Source organism: Dipodomys spectabilis, unplaced genomic scaffold, assembly GCF_019054845.1.
Source record: "Dipodomys spectabilis isolate Male_0828 unplaced genomic scaffold, ASM1905484v1 ptg000110l, whole genome shotgun sequence".
Classification (NCBI taxonomy): Eukaryota; Metazoa; Chordata; class Mammalia; order Rodentia; family Heteromyidae; genus Dipodomys; species Dipodomys spectabilis.
Genome location: NW_024870787.1, coordinates 4,055,149 through 4,080,520, shown reverse-complemented (window position 1 = coordinate 4,080,520; position 25,372 = coordinate 4,055,149).

The following is a 25,372-nucleotide window of genomic DNA, read 5'->3' as shown; positions in this document are numbered from 1 at the left end:
AGATACTGGAGGAGATGGGGAAATAAGGGAATCTTACTGCATTGTTGGTGGGAGTGTAAACTTGTTCAACCACTTTGGAAAGTAGTATGGAGTTTCCTCAAAAACTCCACATGGAGCTCCCCTGTTTCCCAGCAATCCCACTTTTGGGCATTTACCCAAATGATCACAAACAAGACCATACTAAAGCTACCAGCACAACTATGTTTATTGCAACATTATTTACCATAAATAAGATGTGGAACCAACCCAGATGCCCCTTATTACATGAATGGATCTAGAAAATGTGGTATATATACCCAATGCAATTCTATGCCTCTATTAGAAAGAATGTAATTGTCTAATTTGTTAGGAAATGGAAAGACTTGGAAAAAATTAAGTGAAGTAAGCCAGGCCCAAAAATATAGGTCCCATGGTTTCCCTTATTTGCAATAACTAGTATATTTTTGAGACAAGCAGAAAAGGTAAGATAAGTTCATGTTAGGTGAAATGAACCCCAAGATAAGTATTGAAATGATTGAAATGTTTTTTTTCTTTCTTGCAATTGTTTCTAACATATTTATAAGATTATTTCTTTGTTGCTTTGTATGTCCCTCCCCCATGTTTTAACCCTTGCTTCCATTTTATTTCATATTGGTATAATTTGTGGAGGGAATGGGCAAAAACCAACCTTTAAATAAGGATACGATGTACCCACTGCAACAATGAGCTATACAAGTCATTATGTCCAATAATGAACTTTACAACTTTTGCCAGGGGCGGGGTGTTGGTGGGTTGGAGAGCGGAGATCGGAAGGGATGAGAAGTGGAAACAGGAGGCAACAATGCTTGATAAGAAATGTACTCATTACCTTACTCATGAATTGTATCCCCTCTGTACAGCATTTTGCAAAAAAAAAAAAAATTTAAAAACGTTTGTCAGAATAATGTCAAAAAGTTTTTGACAGAATAATCATTAGTGTATCACCTAGAATCTGGATATGGTTAGTAACTCTAGAGGATTTTCTCATACTTTCAGAATTTTCGTAAACATACATAATAAGTAAAATGAAGTGTTTTATACATATAATCCTAGCTACTCTGAAAATGGAAATGTCGATAGTTGCAGTTCAAGGTCAAGGTGGAAAACATACAAGAGACCTCCAGCTCAATCAATAAAAGCTGGGTGTGCCACTGTGTGGCTGTCATCCTACCTATGTTGAACATAAAACTAGGAAGTTCACTATCCAGATAGCCTAGGAATGAATACAAGATCCTATCTCAAACACAAACAAAGCAAAAATTGCTGGATGTGACATGGTTCAAGTGGTCAGATGCCTGCCTGGCAAATGCAAGGCTCTGAATTTGAATCCAAGTACTTACCTCAAAAAATTAAAAATAAACAATGTGAGTTAATTCTCTAAATCACTTCTCAGTGCAATTATCTTATGTATTCCTCAAATAATCTGGTAGTGAAAGCAGAGAATTGATTAAACCAGATCAATATAATAGGTGAAATGAACCCAAGGATAAGTATTGAAATTTTTTTTTTCCTTGCTTGCAATTGTTTCTAACATATTTATAAGATTATTTCTTTGTACTGGGAACGCCTAGCTTCTTCATGGCTCATAGGCTGGTGTGCTCATGTGGACCCATTCACCAATTAGGCCTGCTAGGCCCCGAGTTCAGATCCCAGCCCTGCCAAAAGATTCATCTTGATGTCAGAAGCAAATCGTTGCCCTGTTTTCCTTTCCTGTGCAACTCCTGGGTTTCAGCTAGGATGGAGAATGCATGGGCCACCCTGTGGTCATGGGAATAAGTTGTTATACATGTCAGCCGAGTTGTACCTGTCATCATATACTCAAGAAAATACACAATACATCCATGAATAGCATAAAAAATAAAGACAATAACTACACTTAGTATACGATGCAGTCCACACACGGATGTGAATATACATTCCATATTTCAATGATGCATTGAGGACTATTTTGGCCTCCCTGGGGCTCAATCTCACTTCCTGGGAACAGCCCAGCTCCTTACTGGCTCACAGTCTGGTGTGATTATGTGGACCCAATGGGAAGTTGGGCTTCCTAGGCCTTGAGTTCGAATCCCAGCACTGCCCCAAATTCACCCTGATGTGAGAAGCCAGTCATTGCAACCGTTTTCATGTGCTGTGCAAATTCTGGGTCTCAGCTAGGATAGAGAAGGTATAGGCAACTCTATATTCATGGCAATAGGTTGTCATCCAATTCACCACAGTTATATCTGTCAACCTATACTCAAGAAAATACACAAGGGCTGGGAAGGTGGCTCAGTGGTGGAACCTTTGCCTTGCGTGCTCAATGCCCTGGGTTCGATTCCTCAGTACCACATAAGCAAAAAGAAAAAAGCCGGAAGTAGACGCTTTGGCTCAAGTGGTAGAGTGCTAGCCTTGAGCTGAAGAGCTGAGGGACATCGTCCAGGCCCAGAATTCAGGACCCACGACCGGAGCCAAAAAAAAAAAAAGAAAGAAAATACACAATACATCAATGAATAAGACACAAAACAAAGAGAATGACTACACCAAATGCAAGATGCCTCCCACCCATGTTTGGAAATATAGATCCTCTATTTAATTATGAATTTATGACTATATTGGCCCCCACCAGGACTCCATCTCAGGTCCCAGGAATGGCCTATCTCCTTAGTGATTCATAGGCTGGTGTGCACACTATGACTCATTCACCAATTGGGCCTGCTAGGCCTTGAGTTCAAATTCCAGCACTGCCAAAAGATTCATTCTAATGTGAAAAGCCTAGGGTTGCTCATGTTTTTCTCTTCTGTGAATGTTCTGAGTCTCATTGAGGATGGAAAATGCTATATAAGCAACTCAATAGCCATGGGAATAGGTTGTCATCCATGTAAGCACAGTCATATCTGTCACCATATTCAATAAAATGCACAATACATCAATAAGATAAATAGAAAATTAATAAAAAGTGTAACTACAAAGAATGCAAGATGCATACCACACCTGTAGGTAAATAGAGATCCTATGTTTTAAAAAGGTGGGCTTGCTATTTTATCCAGTGCTGCGGCTTCAAATCAGGCCCTAAAACAGGCCTGACATTCTAGTTTTCAAGGATGGTGAGCTTCCCCTTCCCCCTCAGTGCAACAGAGCTATCCAAACCTGAATTCAAATCCCAGAGCTCACAAAAGATTCATCTTGATGTCAGAAGCCAGTTGTTGCACACGTTTTCCTCTCCTGTGAAAGTCCTGAGTCTCAACCAACAAGAGGAATTCATAAGCAACCCTATAACCATAGGAAAAGGTTGTCATCTATGTCAGCAAAGTTATACCTGTCACCATATTTAGTAAAATACACAATACCTCCATGAAATAGAGACAAAATAAGGAGAAGAAGTTCACCGAACACAAGATGCTGTACAAACATGTACAACATATAGATCGTATGTTTAAATTATGAATTCATGACTATAGTGGACCACCCTGGAAATCAATGTCAGATCCTGGGAATGGCCTAGCTCGTTAGTAGCTCACAGGTTATTGTGTTCACCTTGACTTATTGGCAAATTGGTCCTACTGGGACCTGAGTTAAGATCGCAGCACTACCAACAAGTGGATCGTGAAGTAAGAAGCCAAGTGGGAAACTTATTTTCCTTTTCTCTGAATATCCTGGGTGATCCTGAGAATCCTGGCATGATGGAGAACATTTCTATAAATCTAGATGCTCTGTGATAGGATGTCATCAATGTAATAAATTTAAGGGGTTTCATCTTAGTACAATCAATGGTAAATAAATGAATAAAACCAAAAATACAAGAAGAACCACACCAAACATGTATGGACTGAACATCTATAGGTAAGTATAAATCCTATCTTTACAATGTATATAAATAGTATGCTTCCAGGGCTGGGGCTTGAATTCAGGACTAGTGAACAGGCATAACTTTCTTATCTTCAAATACGGTGATCTTCCCCTTCATCCACATTGCTGCAGATTTACCCAGACCCTGAGTTCAAATCCAAAGCCTGGAAGAATAAACAGCATGATTTGCAAACCAGGGAGCTAAATTTTTTTTTATTTTACTTTTCTCAATATGGCGCTTGAACTCAGGTCGTGGCAATTCTGCCTCAGCTTTGATCACCTTAGGCTGGGTTGCAGCCACTAGATCTACAGCTCCTCCTGGGATCCTAGACCCCCAGGCCTTGCAGGGAAAGCAATGCACAGAAAAAATAGGGCCGTTTAATGTTTTCTTCCTTTGAATGGTGACCCTCATGGGTCTGAATGACACTGTTGCAAAGGTTACTTCACCTTGCATTGCTGAAGGCTGCCAGACTATCAGGGATGCCATAGGCCCACGTGGAAACATAGGCCCTGATTTTGAATCCCTGTCCTGACACCAACCAATGGCAGGAGCTACTAAGAAAATGGTTCCCATCCACAGGATTAACAATGGAATGTTGTCAATGTGACGGTTGAATGAATTGTTCATGAATGATGCTCCTATAAAGTTAGACAGCATCATTTCAGGAGGCTGATTCATTTTATTTAATATTTATGAAGCATTAAAAGAATATTATTACTTAAGGGAACGCAATAATTTCAAGACACTGATTTCATTAATAGTTTAAGGATGAAAACAATTAATTACATTACATTAATTACATAGAGGCATAATTAATACCCAGGAATTGGAAGGAATGTCGTCTATATAACTGAATAATGTATAGAAATCTCTGACACTCTATAAAGATATATATTTATTAGCTTACTGCCATCTGCATGTCAATCTTTTCTTATTTTGGTCACCCCTGGGGCTTGATCTGAGGTCCTGGGAACAGCCTATCAGCTCAATTTGACCCAGGATGGCATGCTAACACTCACCCATTCATGAATTGGGCCTTGTAGGATTGTAGGACTTGAGTTCAGATGCCAGCACTCCCAAAAATGAATCGTGGAGTAAGAAGATGATGGTGACACATGTTTTCCTTTTCTGTGAAAGTCCTGGGTGTCAGGTATGAAGTGGAATACATATGCAGACATATATCCTGTGTAATCAATGTAATCAATGTTTTATGTTCCATAATAGCCAATAAAATAAATGGTCAATACATGAATAAAGCAAAAAATAACTACACTGAATGCAATATGGATTCAACATATGTATATAAATATAAATCATATAAGTAAATTGTACATGAATAGGATGTTTTCTAGTGTTGGAGATCTATTTTAGGCATAAGGAACACACCTGAATTTCTTGACTTTAAGGAGGCCAGCTTCCCATTCCCACACAGTGCAACAGAGTTACTAAGACATTGAGTTTCAATCCTAGTCCTGGCAGAAAAATGGTACCTTTGCAGTATGTGAGGCCCAATTCTTAAGCATTTCATTATGCCTCCATTTTATGAATGTGATTGTTTAACTGCTTAATAAAAAATTAACTAAAATCAATCAGTGTCCTATAATATAATTGTGTATAATTTTATCCTAAAATCATTCAAGAACTGCCCATTCAATCATGACATACATCACATTCCATTGGTATTCATATGGATAGGAATGAGTTCCTTAGGATCTCCAGCCATTTGGAGGTGGCAGGACCAGGATTCCAACTGTGAGCTCCAGCTCCCACCACTTCAAACTGGGGATAGGGTACTCACCGGTCTGTCCAAGAATATCAGCAAGACCAATGATTAGGCAGGCACCAGTGGCTCTCAGCAGTCCTCCTTGATACTTACAAGGCTGTGATGGGAGGATCATGGTCAAACTCATCCTAGGCAGGAATGTCCTTAAGTCGCCTGTCCAACTTCATTGTCAACAAAGGCAGAAGCCCAGGGCTCCAGTGTGGAGGGCGAGCCTTGAGCAAAAGCAGTGCACAGACTGTGCCCAGATCCTGAGTTCAAGGTCTGGGCCTGGCAACAAACAGACATACAGAAGAATCTGTGCAGCCATCCAGCTAAAGCAGGTCACCCTCTCATCTCCAACTGAATTGGACATTGTTCCCTGGTCAAAGGGCTGGGGGAGCTGCTATCTTCTTGATTCCGCCCATGCTGCCTGCATCACAGAATTCTGGCCACACCCCCATTCTTTCATGGTTATTTCTGACCAATGGGATACAAGAATGGTGACCACGCCCACATTCCATGCTGCCTAGTAGCACCTGGGATTCCCTCTGTTAGTTTACAACCCTACCAGCAGTTGAGGAAGGTAGAGGTGGCTGAGTGTTGAGGAAGAGACTCAAGCAACTTTGGAGTATAGTAGGAAATTGAGATGCCTGCCCACATCCCAGATCCCTCCCCACCTTCCCAAGTTGCAGGATTTCAAACCTCAGGCAATGGCGCACTGCAAGCCCGCCTAAAGCCCTGACCTGGTCCTTGGCCCTGGGTCTCTGCTCTTGGCCCATGTGTTTGCAATGCCGCTGCCATCGCTGGTTGCCCCACCTGGAGCAACCTCCAGCAGCTTTTCCCAGCATCACAGGTGAGTGGCTGCCTCCAAATCACCACTACCTGGATCAGACACCCTTCTGGGGGCACCATGACCCCCTGCTTGTTTCCTCACCCTGGCTCTGAGGAGCCACCTTTCTGTCTTGGGCATTTCTGAAACAGAGACTCAATATATGCTCTGGTTGGACTGGATCGAGGTCCTCCTATCTGGGACAGGTATGCTCCACCAGGCCTGGTCCTCTGTAGTTGGGATGGTAAATATGTAGCACCATGCTCAGTCATTGATTTAGATGGATTATCCCAAACTTTTGGTCCACAGTAGCCAATTCTTGACCAGAGGTGAAGCTCTGGGTAGGGCCACAACCATCAAACCTCATTCTCCTCACAGGACAGTTTTGAGGAAACAAGGGATTTATACAGAGGGAATCTCTGGAGCATGGCTTGGTTCTCTGCAATTCTGAGAGCAAATGACAGGAAGATACCCACAAAGGGCTCAGGTGGGGCCAGTTATTAATCATGCAACAGCTGGGGATTTTGAAACAAAACATGGTTCTCGTTCATCATTACCCTATCCCCATGAGGAAGGGGATCCTTCACTGTGTTGAATTTTGCATCTGGGGAAACTGAGGCACAGAGAAGTCAGGTGACCTCCTTATGACTTCCCCTTCATAGGAAGCTCAGCCTGACTTCACTACCATTCTCCCTAGGGTGCTATTGAATCCACTTCTTGTGGTAGGAAGTCCACTTCTTGTCAGTTGTGTGGCTTGAACCCTAGGCATGGGCATTGTTCCTGAGCTCCTCAGCAAAAGGCTAGTGCTCTACCACTTGAGCCCACAGCACCACTTCTGGTTTCCTGGTGGTTCATTGGAAATAAAAGTCTCAAAGACGTTCCTGCGGGGGCTGGCTATGAACCATGATCCTCATATGTCAGCCACCAGTGTAGTTAGGATTAGAGTTCTGAGCCACTGGCACTCAACTTAATTTTAATTCTGATTTCTCTCTCTCTCTTTTACAAAAACTGGTTGAATAGGTGCTGGAGGAGGGGGTCCAGCATCCCCATGTGGCTGTAATACAAGGTGACCCTCTCATTCTGGAGGTGGGCTTTGGGTCAGGAGCTGTCTCCCTCAGCCTATTGAAACAGCTGCCTGAGGTAAGCCCCACTGTGCCCTGGCTAGACCATGAAATTCATTGTTCATCCAGCCTTACTGGACTTATTGTATTGTATTGCTTTCTACATCATTTTCTAGCACCTGGAAAAACTTACGATACATAGTTACGGAAAGAAAATTTAATGCCTTCTTAAGAAAGACATTTAGGGCTCTGGGAATGTGGCTTCATGGTATGGTGATTGCCTAGCATGCATGAAACCTTGGGTTCAATTCCTCAGTAAAACAGAAAAAAAGAAAAACACTAGAACCCATACTTGAAATATATAATTGCTACTTCCATACTGACACCTGATAATAGCCCCTAATTCATGTATTTTACTTATGTTAGGATACTGTGTTAAAAAAAGTTTTGTTCATTAAGTCACAGCAATTAATGCCAGGAATGTGCTTAAATGTCAGCTGAAGATTAATTCTGGATATTCAAGGACTCCAGGATTTTGTGTCATCACTGCTAATCACAAAGTGAAAAGTAGTCTAAGTGTGATTTTTAAATCTTTTTGATCAGTTTTGGCATCAAAAAGGCAGAGGCTAATTAATATTTGTGACAGAAAATAAGGAGTAACTCCAGATGGAAGGAAAAAGTGATAGCAACTAAGGTATACTAGAAACTGGTCTAGAGAACCATTTTTGGTTATTGAAGAACTAGTTGTGAACTAGGCTTTTACTCATTGCCTTTAGCATACTAAATCTCTTAGGCCAGTTCTTAAGCTCTGAGTGATAAATGTATATCCTTTTTTTTTTTTACTTGTGTGCGTTTTTTTCTCTTTTTTCTTTTTATTATTTCTTAATTTTTTTAATTTTAATTTTTATTTTTTGAACATACTCTACAGAGGGGTTACAATTACATGACCAAGATAATGGAGTACATTTCCTTTCAAGCATTGCAGCCTCCTCCTTTGTTTACCCTTCACACCCCTTCCCAGCCTATCCCCACCCTCCAACCAAATCCCTCCCCAACCCCCCCACCAAAGTTGTAAAGTTCGTTTTTGACATGACAACTTGTACGACTGATAGTTGTATCAGGTCCACCTGTATCCTTAAACGACTTGTTTTCCCCCATCTCCTCCACAAATTACACCGACATCAAATATAGTGAAAGCAGGGGTTATACAGTGGGGGAGGGATATACAAAGCAACAAAGAAATAATCTTATAAATGAGTTAGAAACAAATGCATGAAAGAAAAAAACATTTAAATACATATTTAAGGATTCATTTTCCTAACATCACATTATCTGACCTTTCCTGCTTGACTCATACATATACTAGATATTGCAAATAAGGGAAACCATGGGACATATGTTTCTTTGGGCCTGGCTTACTTCCCTTAATATAATTTTTTCCAAGCCTTTCCATTTCCTAACAAATGGGGAAATGTCATTCTTTCTGATGGAGGCATAGAATTCCATTGTGTATATATACCACATTTTCTTGATCCATTCATCTACTGAGGGACATCTGGGATGGTTCCATCTCTTAGCTATGGTAAATAATGCTGCAATAAACATAGTTGTGCTGGTGGCTTTAGTGTGGTCTTGTTTGTAAACATTTGGGTAAATGCCCAAAAGTGGGATTGCTGGGTCATAGGGGAGCTCTATGTGAATTCTTTTGAGGAACCTCCATGCTGCTTTTCAAAGTGGTTAAACAAGTTTATACTCCAACCGACAATGAAGTAAGGTTCCCTTCTGTCCACATCCCATCCAGCAGCTGTTGTTGTTAGAGTTCTTGATTATAGCCATTCTAACTGGGGTGAGATGGTATCTCAATGTTGTTTTGATTTGCATTTGTTTTATGGCTAGGGAGTTTGAGCATTTCTTCATGTGTCTATTGGCCATCCTTCTTTCTTCTTCAGAGAAGTCTCTTTTCAAGTCTTTAGCCCACTTATTTATTGAGCAGTTGTTTCTTTGAGGGTTTATTGTTGGGGGATTTAATTTTTTGAGTTCCAAGTATATTTTAGATATGAGACCCTTGTCCATTGTATGGCTAGTGAAGATCTTCTCCCAATCTGTGGGCTTTCTATTGAGGTTGCTAGCTATGTCCTTTGCCATGCAGAAGTTCTGCAACTTCATGCAATCCCATTTGTCCAACCTTTCTTTGATTTGTTGTGTTTCCGGGTCTATATAAAGAAATACTCAGTCCGAGCCAAGGAGGCCTAGGGTTTCTCCTATTCCATCCTGTAATGTTTTTAGAGTGTCTGCTTTGACTCCGAGGTCTTCGATCCATTTGGAGTTGATTCTGGTTCAGTGTGATATATAAGGATCTAGTTTTAGATTTCTACAAGTAGTTAGCCAATTTTTCCAGCACTATTTACTAAAGAGGCTTTCTTTCTTCCATTCTATTATTTTAGCTCCCTTATCAAAGATTAGATGGCTGTAGGTCTGTAGGTTTATTGCTGGGTTTTCAATTGGTCCTGAGGTCTGTTCTTATGCCAGTACCAAGCTGTTTTGATTACTATGGCTTTATAGTAGAGTTTGAAATTTGGTATTGATATTCCACCAGCAGTGTTCTTTCCGTTGAGGAGCGTTTTTGCTATTCGGGGTCTTTTATTGTTCCATATGAATTTTTGGATTGCCTCTTCTATTTCCTTGAAGAATGAGGTTGGAACTTTGATAGGTATCGCATTGAATTTGTAGATAGCCTTGGGAAGTATTGCCATTTTCACTATGTTAATCTTTCCAATCCAGGAGCATGGGATGTTTTGTCCTTTTCTAAGTTCTGTTTTGATTTCCTTTTTCAAGATTTAAAGTCTTCATCATACAGGCCCTTGACTTCTTTGGATAAGTTAATTCCTAGGTATTTTATTTTTTGAGGGGCTATTACAAATGGAGTTACTTTCCTAATTTCAGCTACACTTTTCTCATACAGAAAAGCCTTTGATTTTGGGGGATTAATTTTATGCCCTGCTACTTTGCCAAAGTTTTGAATCAGCTTGAGTAATTTTGGAGTGGAGTCTACGGGATTCTTTAAATACAAGATCATGTCATCTGCAAAGAGGGAGAATTTTATATCTACTTTCCCTATTTGGATTGCCTTTATGTTTGCATCTTGTCTTATTGCTGTAGCTAGGCATTCTAATACTAGATTGAAGAGAAGTGGAGAGAGTGGACATCCTTTTCTTATTCCTGAGTTAAGAGGAAATGACTTTAGTTTTTCACCATTAAGTATAATGCTGGCTGTAGGTTTGTCATATACAGCCTTTATTGTATTGAGGAATGTTCCATGGATTCCTAATTTTTCCAAAACCTTCATCATAAAGGGGTGTTGGATCTTGTTGAATGCTTTTTCTGCATCTATTGAGATAACAATGTGCTTCTTATCCTTGCTCCTGTTAATGTGATGAATCATATTATTTGATTTGCGTTTATTGAACCAGATTTGCATCCCTGAAATGAATCCTGTTTGATCATGGTGTATGATTTTTTTGGTTGAATTGTTGAAGTTGATTGGCCAAAATTTTGTTGAGAGGTTTTGCATCAATATTAATCAAAGAAATGGGTCTATAGTTCTCTTTCTTTGATGAGTCCCTGCCTGGTTTTGGGATGAGGGTTATGATGGCTTCATAGAATGTGTTCGGTAGTGAACTTTCTCTTTCAATTTCATTGAATAGTTGGAGGAGTATTGTTGTGAGTTCTCCTTTGAAGGCCTTGTTAAATTCCACTGTAAATCCATCTGGTCCTGGACTTTTCTTAGCTGGGAAGTCTCTTATTGCTCTTTGTATTTCAATGCTTGATATGGGCCTGTTAAGCTGGTTTAACTCATCTTGGTTTAGTTTTGTCATGTCAATATTTGCTAGAAAAAGATTAATTTCTGTCAGTTTCTCAAACTTTTTAGCATAAAGTTTTGAGAAGTATACCCTTATAATGTTCAAAATCTTGGTTGTTTCCATGGTGATTTTTCCATTCTCATGTCTGAGTTTATTTATTTGGGTGTGTTCTCTTCCTTTTCTGATAAGATTTGCTAAGGGTCTGTCAATTTTGTTAATTTTTTCGAAGAACCAACTTTTTGTTTTTTTTGATTCTTTCTATAGTTTTTTGGATTCTAATTCATTTAATTCTAATTTAATTTTAATTATTTCTTTCTGTCTACTGGATTGGGGTTTATCTTGCTGCTCTTTTTCAAGGAGGTTCAGATGTCTCATTAAATTGTTGGTTTCAGATCTCTTCAATTTGTTGATGTAGGAGTTCAGAGCTCTTAACTTGCCTCTGAGTACTGCCTTTGCTGTGTCCCAGAGGAGCTGGTAATTTATGTGCTCATTTTTGTTGAATAGCATGAATATTTGAGTTTCCTTTCTAATCTATTTCATGACCCACTCCTGATTCAGCAGTGTGTTGTTCAGCCTCCATGTTTTACCGGACTTTCTTTGGTGGCTTTTGGTCTTGAGTTCTAATTTGATACCCTTGTGGTCAGAGAGAATGCAAGGTATAACTTCAATGTTTCTGAATTTAGACAAGTTTGCTTTGTGGCCTAGAATGTGGTCTATTTTAGAAAATGTTCCATGTGCTGCTGAGAAAAACGTGTATTCTGATGCTGCTGGGTGAAATATTCGGTAGATGTCTGTTTAATCTAGTTGATGTATGCAGCTGTTTAGATCTGCGGTTTCTCTGTTGAGTTTTTGCTGAGTTGATCTATCTAGTGGGGAGAGTGGTGTGTTAAATTCCCCAACAATTAATGTCTTTGGATCGATGTGGGATTTGAGGGAAAGTAGTGTTTCTTGAATAAATTTGGGTGCTCCATTTTTTGGCGTATAGATATTTAGATTGTAATATCCTCCTGAAGGAGAGATCCTTTTATTAGTATGTAGCGACCTTCTCTATATCTCTTGTCACAAATTTTAATTTGAAGTCTGTTTTGTCTGATATTAGGATTGCAACTCCTGCCTGTTTATGGGGGCCATTTGCTTGGTAGATTTTGCTCCAGCCTTTAACATTGAAAATGTGTTTGTTTTTACGGGCAAGATGTGACTCCTGAAGGCAGCAGATAGAAGGATCTTGTTTTTTAATCCAACTAGACAGTCTATGTCGCTTAATTAGAGAGTTAAGTCCGTTAATGTTAAGAGATAGGACTGAGAGGTATTTGGGAGTTCCTGCCATGTTATCCACCTTCTTGGGGGTTGCGAAAACTGGGTTCTTCCTATGGTTCTTGGATTCTCAGTTTGGGTGCAGTTTCTTGACCTTTATTGTGGTGTTGTTGGTTTTCTATGTGTAGGACATCTTTAAGAATCTTTTGTAGGGCTGGTTTGGTGGAGATGTATTGTTTCAATTTTTCTTTGCTATGGAAGGTTTTAATTTGGCCTTCAGGTATGAAGGAGAGTTTAGCTGGGTACAGTATTCTTGGTTGATAGTTGTTTTTTTTTAGGGCTTGACATACAACATTCCTGGCTTTTCTTGCTTTGATTGTCTCTACTGAGAATTCTGAGGTGATTCTATATGGTTTCCCTTTATAGATGATTGAACTTTTCACCTTCACAGCTTTAAGGATCTTTTCCTTGGTCTGAGTTGATCCTGTGTGGATTATAATGTGACCGTGGGATGTCCTATTCTGATCTGCTCTATTTGGAGTACTGAAAGCTTCTTGTATCTGAATAGGCCTAAATTTTTGCATGTTTGGGAAGTTCTCTGCTAGGATCCTGATAAACAAATTTCCTAGACCATTAACTTCTGTTTCTAGGTGCTCCTCTACACCCATTATCCTTATATTAGGCCTTCTGGTGGTGTCTGCCAAGTGTTGGATAGATCTATCATATATCTTGGACTTGTCTTGGATGGTTTTATGTTCTTTCTCTGTTATATCTAGGCTATCTTCAATTCCCGAGATTCGATCTTCTGCATGATTAACCTGCTGTCAAGACTTTCTACTTTGTTTTTTATTTCTTTTCCTTCTAATTGGTCAGCTTTGATGGCTTAAAATTCTTTGTTGAAGCTTTGTTTTAGATCTTGTATGAACTTCTTTACTTCCTTAATTTGGTGTTCAGTGTTCATTCTCAAATCACTTAGTTGATTGTTTATGGTTTCCTTGGACTCCCATTCTTTCTGTTGGGTTACATTCAGCATTCCCTTTGTGGTCTCCCTGACTTCCTTCAGCTCTTTGTTAATGGATCCCATGAATGCCTTTAGTGATCATTGTGTATTCTCATCATGCTCTCTCAATTCCTGTATTACTTTTTGCTTAGCTTCCTCCTATCCATGCCATTCCTGTAGTTCTCTTTGAGTGTTCTCAGCCTGTTCAAGCCGTTCCTGCCTTTCTCTTTGAATATTCTCAAGTTGCTCACACAAATCCTGAATCAGTTTTTGAGTAGCTACCTCACGCTCATGATATTCCTCTATAAACCTTTGGATTGCCTCCTCTCTCTCCCTATCAGTCTCATACAGAGTCATTTGTAGGTTTTCAATCTTTTCCTTCATTGACCTATTGATTGCCACCTCTCTCTCCCTATCATGCTCATACAGAGTTCTTTGTATATTTTCAATCTTTTCATTTATCAGGTTTGCCAGCAGTGTTTGAAGAGCTATTTGGGAACTCTCCTCTGGATTATTCTTTATCTGTTCTGTCCCATGATTATCATGAGTGGGAGTGGAGATAACCGGCCTTTCCATTTTTCTTGTGGTTTTCTGGCTTACTCTGCCCATTTGGGATGAAAGTAACACTAATTTGGTGCTAGAACACTAGCTTAAGTCAAGCATCAACCAAAGTCTGAATTTGCACAGTCAATAGTCTGCAGATACAATCTAGTTCAACAGATACCTCTATTCAACATCAAACGACTATATATTAATGGGCTACAAACCACAAAGAAGAATTTGGTAAACCAGAAATTATTAGGTTTAGGTAGTGATGTGGGTAAAAAATAGGAATAGAGTGATGTGGCAAGGTACAGGGAGAGTTAACTTAAATAAGTCTTAGTCTCAAAGCAGGAAATAGGTTGGATAGGATGGAAGTAGAGAGAGAGAAAACAAGAAGAAAGAGAAAGGGAAAAAAAGAGACCAGAAAAAAATAGAAAAATAAAAATTAATAATATGCAGAAGGAGAACAAACTATTCAAAGGACACGATTATGTTGAGAGAAGGGGAGGGATATAAAGGAGATGTGAAAAACTTAAAAATACAAATACTCAAAATGTTATATAGGTATAAAGAGTTAGTACTGCTATTAAGGAATTTAAGACTCAGAAGTTTTGAATTGAGTAATAAATTTGTGGATTAAGTGTGTACATAATGGGGGATAGGGTCTAATAGTCAAGTATGGGTTTATCTGAGGATGTGCAGAACAACAATTAAGTCACATAAAGAAGAACAAAAGAGAGGAAAAGGTGAGAAGGATAAGGAAGAAAGAAAAAAAGATCAGAAGTTCAGTAGAGCTAAGCAAAAAACAAAAAGAAAAAATTTTTTTAAAGAAGGAAAAAAGAAAGCTACAAAGAAATAATCTTATAAATGAGTTAGAAACAAATGCATGAAAGAGAAAAAACATTTAAATACATATCTAAGAGTTCATTTTCCTAACATCACATTATCTGAGCTTTCCTGCTTGACTCATACATATACTAGATATTGCAAATAAGGGAAACCATGGGACCTATGTTTCTTTGGGCTTGGCTTACTTCACTTAATATAATTTTTTCCAAGCCTTTCCATTTCCTAACAAATGGGGAATGTCATTCTTTCTATCCCTCCCCCACAGTATAAACCCTGCTTTCACAATATTTCATGTTGGTATAATTTGTGGAGGAGATGGGGAAAAACAAGTCATTTAAGGATACAAGTGGACCCGATGCAACTATGAGAAGTACAAGTTGTCATGTCAAAAACGAACTTTACAACTTTAGTGTGGGGGAGGGGGGGTTAGGGTGGGGGGGCGGGGGAGGCTGGGAAGGGATGTGAAGGGTAAACAAAGGAGGGGGCTGCAATGCTTGATAAGAAATGTACTCATTATCTTGCCCATGTAGTTGTAACCCTTCTGTACAGTATGTTCACAAAAAATAAAAATTAAAATTAAAAAAATTTAAAAAAAAATAAAAAGAAGAAAAAAAATGAAAGAAAAACGCACACACGCATGTATACCTAAAATAAAGATTAGAAGGGGGAAAAAGTTACTAGAAAATATTTTTTTTCAAAAAAGGTAAAAATTAAAGATTACAAAAAGTTTTAGAAAAGAAAAATATTTTTTTTTGTAAAAGGTATAAAAAAAAAGAAGAGGAAAAATGAAAGTTCTTTGATTTTTTTAGGAGGGTTGGGAAAAATCCTGTATCTCCCTTGTGTCTGTAATCAACCTCTGGTTGGAATCTCTGGTCTGCTTGTGGTCCTGTGGCTTGGTTGGTTTCTTAGGTCAGTTTGTCTGGACAGGCAGAAAAATGCTCTGCTTTACCCAGGATTTTTCGATCCTCTTCCCAAGTTAATTCAATGGGAGGGGGTGTGCTTTGAGTATCACAAAAGAGTGAGATTGCTTTTTCCTCAAATTTGGAGATGCTGTCATAAGGCTAGGTTCTGGGTAGAGTTGAGGCCTTTCAGCAAACAGTAGCTTTTCCCGGGGGCTAGTTTGTGAGAAACTCACAGAGCCGAGCCTGGAGCCACTCTCAGGGTTTCTGTTTACTGATGTTGAAGCTGCTAAAGGGAGGGGCAGCCTCTGGCTCTGATTACCTAATGAAGAAAACCACTCCTAGGGCTGGTGCCCAGACAGGGTGACTTTTCCCTGGGTAGAGCTGAGTCTGGCAGGTCACACCGTTAGATATTTGTGACCTGCTAAATGACACAATTATATTCCAAGGCCTGAGTTGGAGCTAGCAGCTCTGCCAAGCTTTTTCGGTATCCAAGATGGAGATCTCCGGTACTGGGGGGAAGGAGTGGCCTTTCCTCCTCAGCTCCCTGAGAAGGAGTGAGGACGTCAGGCTTCTACTCACACCGAGTCTTGATTCCTGGCTCGTGTCTGGTCTGTGAACTGCAGGATGAAGATGTCTGCTCCTTGTCGCTTCTTGCTGGTGATGAGTAGAATCCGCTCACCTGCCACGTTTGGCTCTTTCGTCCCCAGACTCTCTCTGTTTCAGGTATGGGGGTATCGCTGCCATCGCCGCCGCCGCTGCCACCTCAGCAACAGCTGCTGGCAAGAGCTCAGATCTGTCTCCTTGCCTGGATTTTCCCTCTCTGGCCTAACTCTCTGTCCTGTGATGGCACACTTGGTGTGATTCTCTGGCTTAGGACTGTTCACTGGAACTAACACTGCTTTCTATGTGAGAGTTTGTTTTGCCTCCAGCTTCTCCTCCGCCATCTTCCTGGAACTCCCAAAATGTATCTCCTTCTATGCTGTTCTTTCATACCTTATCTCCTTTGTTTTCTAAAAATCTCAGTCTTTCTATATTTCTCTATGAACATTTCCTGATACTAAATACACCTATACAGACGTCACAGGATGCTAATGTGAGGGTCTTATAGCTCATGACTCATTAATGTAACAAAATGGAAAAGGAGGACATATTTACTGCTACCTCAATTTTTCTGAAAAGCTGCAATATCATCATTTGGTTAAAATTTCCATTCTTTGTCTACACAGTGTCATTCAGTGCACCTAAATGCAAATATGAAATGGGTGCTGGTGGTTTATACCTGTAACCCTAGCTACTCAGGAGGTTGAGGCCAGAGGATTGTGGTTCAAAGCCAGCCTTGTCAGGAAAGTCCATGAGACCCTAATCTTCAATTAACCACCAGAAACCCGGAAGTGGTGCTGTAGCTAAAGTGGTATTGCGCTCAACTTGAACTGAAGAGCAGAGGGACAGTGCCCAGGATCAGAATTCAAACCCCACAACCAACAGAAAAGATGAAATATGACTTTAAATTTCCCCAGAAGGAATGACAAGATCAATAATCTTCCCAAGCAAAAAAATTAATTCCAAAATGATTCAGTGCACCTACTTTTGGTCAGTTATGTTATGGAATCTGTGCTGGACATATTCTCTAAAAACAAATTGTTTAGGGATACAGGTGGACCCATTATATCAATGAGATGTACAAGTCGCTATGTCAAAAAAATGAACTTTACAACTTTGTTGGGGAGGAGGATGGTATGGGGAGAGAGGGGGAGTATGGGAAGGGATGGGAAGGTGAAACAACGAAGAGGCAACAATGCTTGATAAGAAATGTACACATTATCTTGCCCGTGTAATTGTAACTCTTCTGAAAGGTATTCTTACAATAAAAAAAGAAAAAAATGTCAAATATTAGCTTTACAATAAACATCTAATATTTCTTCTTTGAAGAGAGACGTCTATACAGTTGATGTCACTTGGCTTTCTTACTATCTTAGTTCGAATCTAACCCTGGCAGGAGAGTCTGTCAAACTCTTATCTGTAATTACACAGCAAAAAACCACAAGTGGAGTTTTGGTTCAAGGGGTAGAGTCCTAGCTTTGGGGGCAGGTTAGCAGGAAAGAAAACTGTTCAGGGACAGGATCCAGCCTATGAATTCAAGCCCCATAACCAACACAAAGTAAAAAAACAAGCAAACAAAAAAACCCCAGATATTTCCTTAAAGGAGTACTGGTCTGAGAAGAGGCTCTTTTGCTGACCATACTCACTGGATGCTTTTTTTGAATCCTTATTGCTCTGGAGAATTCCGGACCAAACTAAAGGAATTGATAACTGAGTCCTGAAACAAGAGAATCATCTCAGGGGTGAAAATACCAGCGATAAGAGACTTTAAAACCTCCATGTCTTTGTTTCTTAGCAGTAGAAGGGTTTTGAGGGGGGGGGGGTCCAGTCGTGGGCCTGAAATCTGGGCCTGAGACCTGTCCCTCAGCTCTTCAACTCAAGGTTAGTGCTCTACAACCTGAGTCACAGCACCACTTCTGGCTTAATTTTTGCTTATATAGTGCTGACGAATCGAACCTGGGTCTCATGTATGCAAGGCAAGCGCTCTACCACTGAGGCAACTTCCCGGTCCCTGCAGTAGAACATGTTTAAAACAACGTTATTTCTTTTTGTTCTATGCTGGCCTTAAAATGGCACATTATTTCTTTTTGTAATATTCTCAATTAGAAGTTTACAGAAAAGTTATATATGAGTAAAAACACACACGAAAAAGTCGGAGACAGAGTTTCCTTCAAGCCTTGGGATTTTCTTGTACAGTAAAAAGGAAAGCACAAGTTAACTTGAACTTTGTCAATCCTCTATGTTCCATTCTTCTCCTGGGATCAGTTTCCACATCCAGTAGCAGTTACTTCCAGGAACAATCTACGGTGCTGCCTGACGTATGATGAATGTTTTCTTGCTTCACCGAAATAACACAAGGACACCCTGCTCTGAGGTTACACGTGTTTCAGAGACAACTTAGTAAAGAGAAAATATGAAATTTATATTGCTTTTAAATACATTTTCCATGAGTATATTGAGTTCAAACTTCATAATTGCTCTGCAAATTAAGGCGAATTTTAAATGGGAAGAAGGTTCTCATATCATTTTTTTGTGAGTGTATGTGCTGCGCATTATTTCCCAACTGTTCATGAGTTAATAGTAAGGAAACAATAGCAATGATAGGAGAAAGAGAAGTTTTGTGTTTAAGTATAAGGGTTCAATACACTATAGCTGATTCTACAAATAAGACCACGTTGAAACAATAAAGCCAAGTCCAGTATGTATATTTATGAGAGTGATATAGAGAAAGCATTACTCCTACATGGAACAGGAAGTATGAGGCCACTCCCTTTCTAAATCACGCTTGCTAATCATGCAACTTTGTAAACAGTAGAATGGAAGCACAATTCTGTTTCCAATGCAAATCAGATATAAGAGCATAGACTTAATTGGAAAAAAAGTCCATCCTGAGAGAGCAGGGATTATACTAGCCATGAACTGGTGGATAAGATCACATTTATTTTCTTTCCTTTACTCATGTATTTTTTGTTGGTGGTGGTCTTGGCAATTGAACACTGGACCTGGGAGCTGTCCCTTTGCTATTCAGCTCAAGGCAAATGCTCTATACTTGAACCACAGTGCCACTTTCACTTTTCTTGTAGTTAATTGGAAAAAGAGTCTCTGGGACTTTCCTGCCCGGTCTGGCTTTGAACCCTATCCTAAGATCTCACCACCACCCAGCTTAGGATCACACTTCTAACAGTGTACACACAGCATATATAATGTGCATGTTCATGTATCTTTATATGAATTCTTAAGTTAAAAATCTAGGCTACAGCTTAGCCTTTACACTCACAAAAATGTTTGTAATTTAAAAGTTGATACTACTGGAGAAATAATACCTAAGAATGTAAAGGTGTCTGGGAAGTTCAGTTTGCATCCACCCTGGGCAATACAGTCTTTGAGAAACTATAATTAACCAACCAAAAGCTGGATTGGAAGCACGGCTCAAGTATTGGAATACCAGTCATGAACAAGATTGCTGAATAAGATCTTGACGCTTTTGCATACATACATAAATCATACACATATATACAGAGACACTTATATTTGCACACACAAATACACATATGAAGCAACTCTCAGAATATGTGGAAAAGTTAGAAAACAATAGAAAATATGTCCCGAGTAAGACTAGAATCAAATGATAATATTTAATGTTAGAAAGTCCTCAAGTGAACCTTCTTCAAAAAAGTTTAAGAATATTGCATAGATAGGGATCAGAGATAGTAAGAGAGTCAAGTAATCATTATTAATGGGTCGGGTCCATGGAAGAATGAATCAGAGACTCCTGCAGGTGAATCTGAAAATGTTCATATCCTGTGTCAAATGTTAGAACATCTTTGAAAAGAGTACATGAACACTCTGAGCAGTATATTGGATAATATTACTGGAGAAATTCAGAATTGCTAGTCTGTATCTAGATTAAATAAACCAAGAAACTATGGAGGGGCAATGTGATACAAGGCTAGAATTCTAGCACTCAGACAAAGACAGGAGATTAGATAGAGGAATTACAAAGTGATACCTTCCCTAGAACAGGTAGTATAATTTTGTCTTAATAAAACAAACCAAACAAGAAAGGAATACAATGTTGTAAGTTTGGGCTAATTTTGTCATTATGTTTTGAGAAGTCAAGTTTCCTATTGAAATGCAACTCATATATAATCCTCAGTTGTGTTTTAAATGTTCTCTTCATTACAGAACATTCTTAGATGCAAAATGGCTCATGATTCCCATCCAAAATTTGAAAAAGTAAGTAATCATCATTCTGATAGATTCCAAGGAAAGGATGAAGGATTACAAAACCTTAAGCCTGGAAATATGGCAAAGTTAATCTAATGTAGCACTATTTAGATCTTGCTAAATTAGACTTTAGATTTAAAATAAATGTTTTGGTTTTGTTTGTGATTTCATATTCTATAGGATACTACAAAATTCTTTTTAAGTAGAGGGTTTAATTGACAAATTTACAAATGTTTCTTGCATGCTATTTGCCTAGATATTCTTTCATGAGAGTTATAATTAGAACTCAGTTAGTAGATAATACCAACACTTCATGTATAAAATGATAATGTGAATAATGTAGACAGAGTTGGCAACAAATGGATGATATTAATTTATAAATTTAGAAAAAGGGTGATTTTTTGAGGCTTTGGTATAACATGGTATGAAGAGAATAATTTGTGACATCTTCTTTCTTCTACCTGTATGTAACACAGGAAGCAGTTTCCTTAATTACGTGTCTCTGTATACAGTGAGAAAAATGCAAGGTTTGAGATTTGTTTTATTTTTGTTTTTGTTTTATTGGTTTGTCCTAGGGCTTGAACTCGGGGACTGGACACTGTCTCTGAGCCTGTTTATGCTCAAGGCCAGTGCCCTACCACTTCAACCTCAGCTCACTTGTGTCAGGCTTTTGCTAAGAAGTTTATTGGAGATAAGAATCTAGAGAACCTTCCTGCCTAGGTGGGCTTTTGTCAATGTCTAGTGCGTTGGGGTCTCTGGGTACCAGTAACGAAATCACCAGGACACTGGGGATGCAGAGTGCAAAGAGCAATTGCCACTGCATGCTGTGCTTTATTGTTAGTGGTATTTAATGACAAGCAAGCATGATCTTTGCCAAGATTTGGTCAGAAGACATTGACACAAAAATTTCAACAGATACATTTTTACTTGACCTATGAGACAATGTCTTGGTATATTATTATCTAAACTATTTTAGTGCAAGCTCAAACCAATTAGGAAAATGCTTGACTAGCTGTTCATCTATGATTAAGCAAGAAGAAGATCTACTTCCTCCGCTCACAGGAGTCTGTGAAATGTGTTTTGAGATAGGGAGAGAGAACATTTTCCCTCTCTAGCCCGGCATGCCATGAACTTTCCTAATACTCAAACACAGTCTTCAGATAATCCTGAGGCCGGAGCATGCATCATTCTGCCCCTTCAACATAGACCCTGAGTCTTCACAATTTCCTTCTGTTTCTTTTGTTTTAAAAGTAAAGCTTTCCACAGAGTTATCATAGATGCTTGCATTGGTTTCATAAAAATCAAATATAACAGTACAAGTGCAAACAAAATAATTACAATCATAATTTCCATAACACTAGCAGTATGTGAAATGCTTTGTAGTATTTCTTTCGGATCCAACCCTTCCAATTGTTTAATAAATGCATCAGCAATATTAGAAGCATCGTCATTTGTAAATTGTTTACCAAAAATCTCATGTACATTAAATTGTAACTGAGCAATCAATTGAGCAGCAGTAGAATTTCCAGATAAATACTGCTGTATTACATTCTAATCATGTATAGATTTATTGTATTTTACATTAGTAATGCAAAAGGTAGTAAAATTCCAATTACATTTTAACAATAACTGTTTTTCCACAACCAATAACTTGTTTCTTAACCATCCCACTGTCTGTTTAAGAATATTAATCTGTGTTTGTAATAGAGCATCAATTTCTACCTGTGAGACCCACAATTCATGTGAATCCCGGTGCCATTCTTCCACAAAGTGCTAATTTGTAAGGAAGTGTGTAGGGCAATTCCACACACCGCAGCAACAGTGATAATAGCAATTAAGCTTAAGATCACAGCTACAATGGCTCCAGTCATACGCTTTGTACATTTTAGTAGTTCGGTAAAAAATTCAATAACAACACTATCCAAAGGATTTTGGGACCATTGTCTTCCTAATTTAACAGGTAGCCAAATATGAGTTCTTTGTTGTAATATCATAGTACTATACTGTCATTAAAATTAAGAGAAGAATTAATGCAAGAACACAGGCGACAATTAAAACAAGAAATAGTAGGAGAAAATGTAAAATTTCCCACTAAAAATGCATAAGGCAGAGGTACACAAGCAGTTGCATCATAAGATTTGTACAAAGTAAAATTATAAGTGGATGCAGAGTTCGCCGTCCCTGAATATGATCCATTTGATAGCATCACGGGTTTCAGCGCCACTGCGACCTTCCAAAGATGAGTCTGAACAGCAGTGGGTGCAGCCATGAAAGCCCATAGAGCATCTGCAATGCCTCCATCTCCCCAGGCTATCAATCGAGCTCCAGTAAGCGATCCATTAATGGCTTCCGGCATCCTAGTAACATTTGATAAATCACATCTTAATATTCCATTCTGAACATGTGTTAATAAACTGTCCAAAAGGTCCTCAATTAATAAAATTATTGAACATTTTTCCAAATGTTCCTCTACACTCTTGCCACACAAAAGGCTGATATTTTAAATCAAAATAGGTAAAATCAGGGCACACAGGTAAGGATAACCCCCCATCAGTGACACTTTCCCAGCTACTATTAATGGCCAAGTAGTTAATCGCTGCAGCTGTGTTTTAGAATTGGAAGTGCGTTTCCCAGGTAAAACCCAATGTTGCCAATTCATTACTAAACATGGAGGAGGCCCCAGACAAACAGGCAAAGAATGAGTATAGTAAGTAAAATTTAAAAAGTTACCATCATCCTTATTGCAAAATGTGAAATTATTCCATGGAGGACATAAAACAGCAGGAACAGTATAGACGGTTATATCCCCAAACAATAGGTTCCAATAAAGGAGGGTTAGGAACAAAGGCCCAATAAATTACATTAGCATTAGCATGGACAGAGTTTAGAGTAAGCAGGGCACACATGGCCAGGAACAAGTTCAGAGCCTTGACAGGTTTACCATTGCATTGTAACATCTTTTGTCCTTCTCCAGTCAACTTTTTAACCTGCCCCAAGGTGGGCAGTGGGGATTTCATTTTCCTCAACTGGTGGCCGATTCCTTGAAGGATACAAGGCTGTCCTCACTGGGCCGCGTCTCTATCCATCAGGCAGGAAGTTAGGATTGTTTGCCATCCTGTGTAGACACAAAACCCTATCCTCGCCCCTTATTAATAATGTTCCTAGTTGCCATTCTGCATCCAATGCAATATTAATCCATACGGAAGCATTTAAATAAGGTTTTTCTGATATTTGTTCAAAATGGCGCTCAGCTCTAGTTAAAATATCTCCTTGTGGTAAGTTTAAAAAATTAAGAACATAAAGAACTTGATGTAAAATTAATTTAGGATTTTGCATGGAAAACCACAAAATATCCATACCCTCATCCAACCTTTTCCTCCTTTTTAATTTTTTGATTTGTTGTTTTAGTATGCCATGAACTCGTTCAATAATGGCTTGTCCTTGGGGGTTATATTCTATTCCTGTAATATGTACCACATCATAAAGTTCACAAAATCTTTTAAATCTGATACTTTTATAGGCTGGTCCATTATCAGTCTTTATTTTGGCAGGCACTCCCATAATGACAAAAGCTTCCAATAAGTATTCTATTAATGGTTAACAGTTTCTCCCATAAGGGCAGAAGCCCAAACAAATTTGGAATACGTATCTATTGTAACATGTACAAAAGAAAAATGGCTAAAGGCTTATACATGGATTATAGCCATTTGCCAGAGCTCCTTAGGTTGTAATCCACGAGGATTTACTCCAGCAGGTACAACTCTCAAATGCATTGGTCTGCAGATAGGACACTTTTTTATAATTTGTTTAGCTGAGAATAACGTATTTTAAAATGTATATGTAAATGGCTAGCATTTGTATGTAAATGAGCATGATCCTGTTTAGCAGAAGCAAAACTAACTAATTTATCAACATGATTATTGCCATATACAAGGTACCCAGGTAATGAAGAGTGACTCTAATGTGAGTTACAAACACTTTGGCATTACATTGTTGCAGTAATGCTTGTAATTGTTTAAATAGTTGGTTTAGCTGGGGTTTAGATGAATGTGTAACTGCAGTGAATCTTGTAACATCTTAATAAGAGCAAAAAGTTCATTTTTTTGCTTAAGTAGTTGTTTGTACCCAATATTTATTTGTTGTCCAATAGCACTTTTTGTTTTGGAGCCATCTGTAAAAACGGTAAGAGCAGTCGAAATAAGGGCCTTGGTAATTATATTATTAATGACAAGTTGTTGTTTATGCAAGCAATCCCACAATCTACCTTTGGGAAAAGGATAGGAAAATTGCGCAGTAAAATTTACTAATGCTACTTGTAGCGTTTCAGACAGGTGTAACAAATATTTTAGTTGGACTTTTGGCAAAGGAAAGATAATTTCAAATAAATCATACCGCAATAGGGTAAATAACCGTTGCCTGGCCTGTTGAATAATAATTGCCAACTGTTGTTCATAAGGCATAATATGTTTTGTAAATCTATGCTGTGTATAAATCCATTCTAATGGTAGCTCATTTTGTATAATTCCTGTTGGGTATTTACAGGTATCTAAAATATATAAATTTATGAGTTGATTTAGTGTTACTCGATGTAAAAACATTTTTTTTAATTCTCTGTTGTACAAATTGTACTTCTCTTTC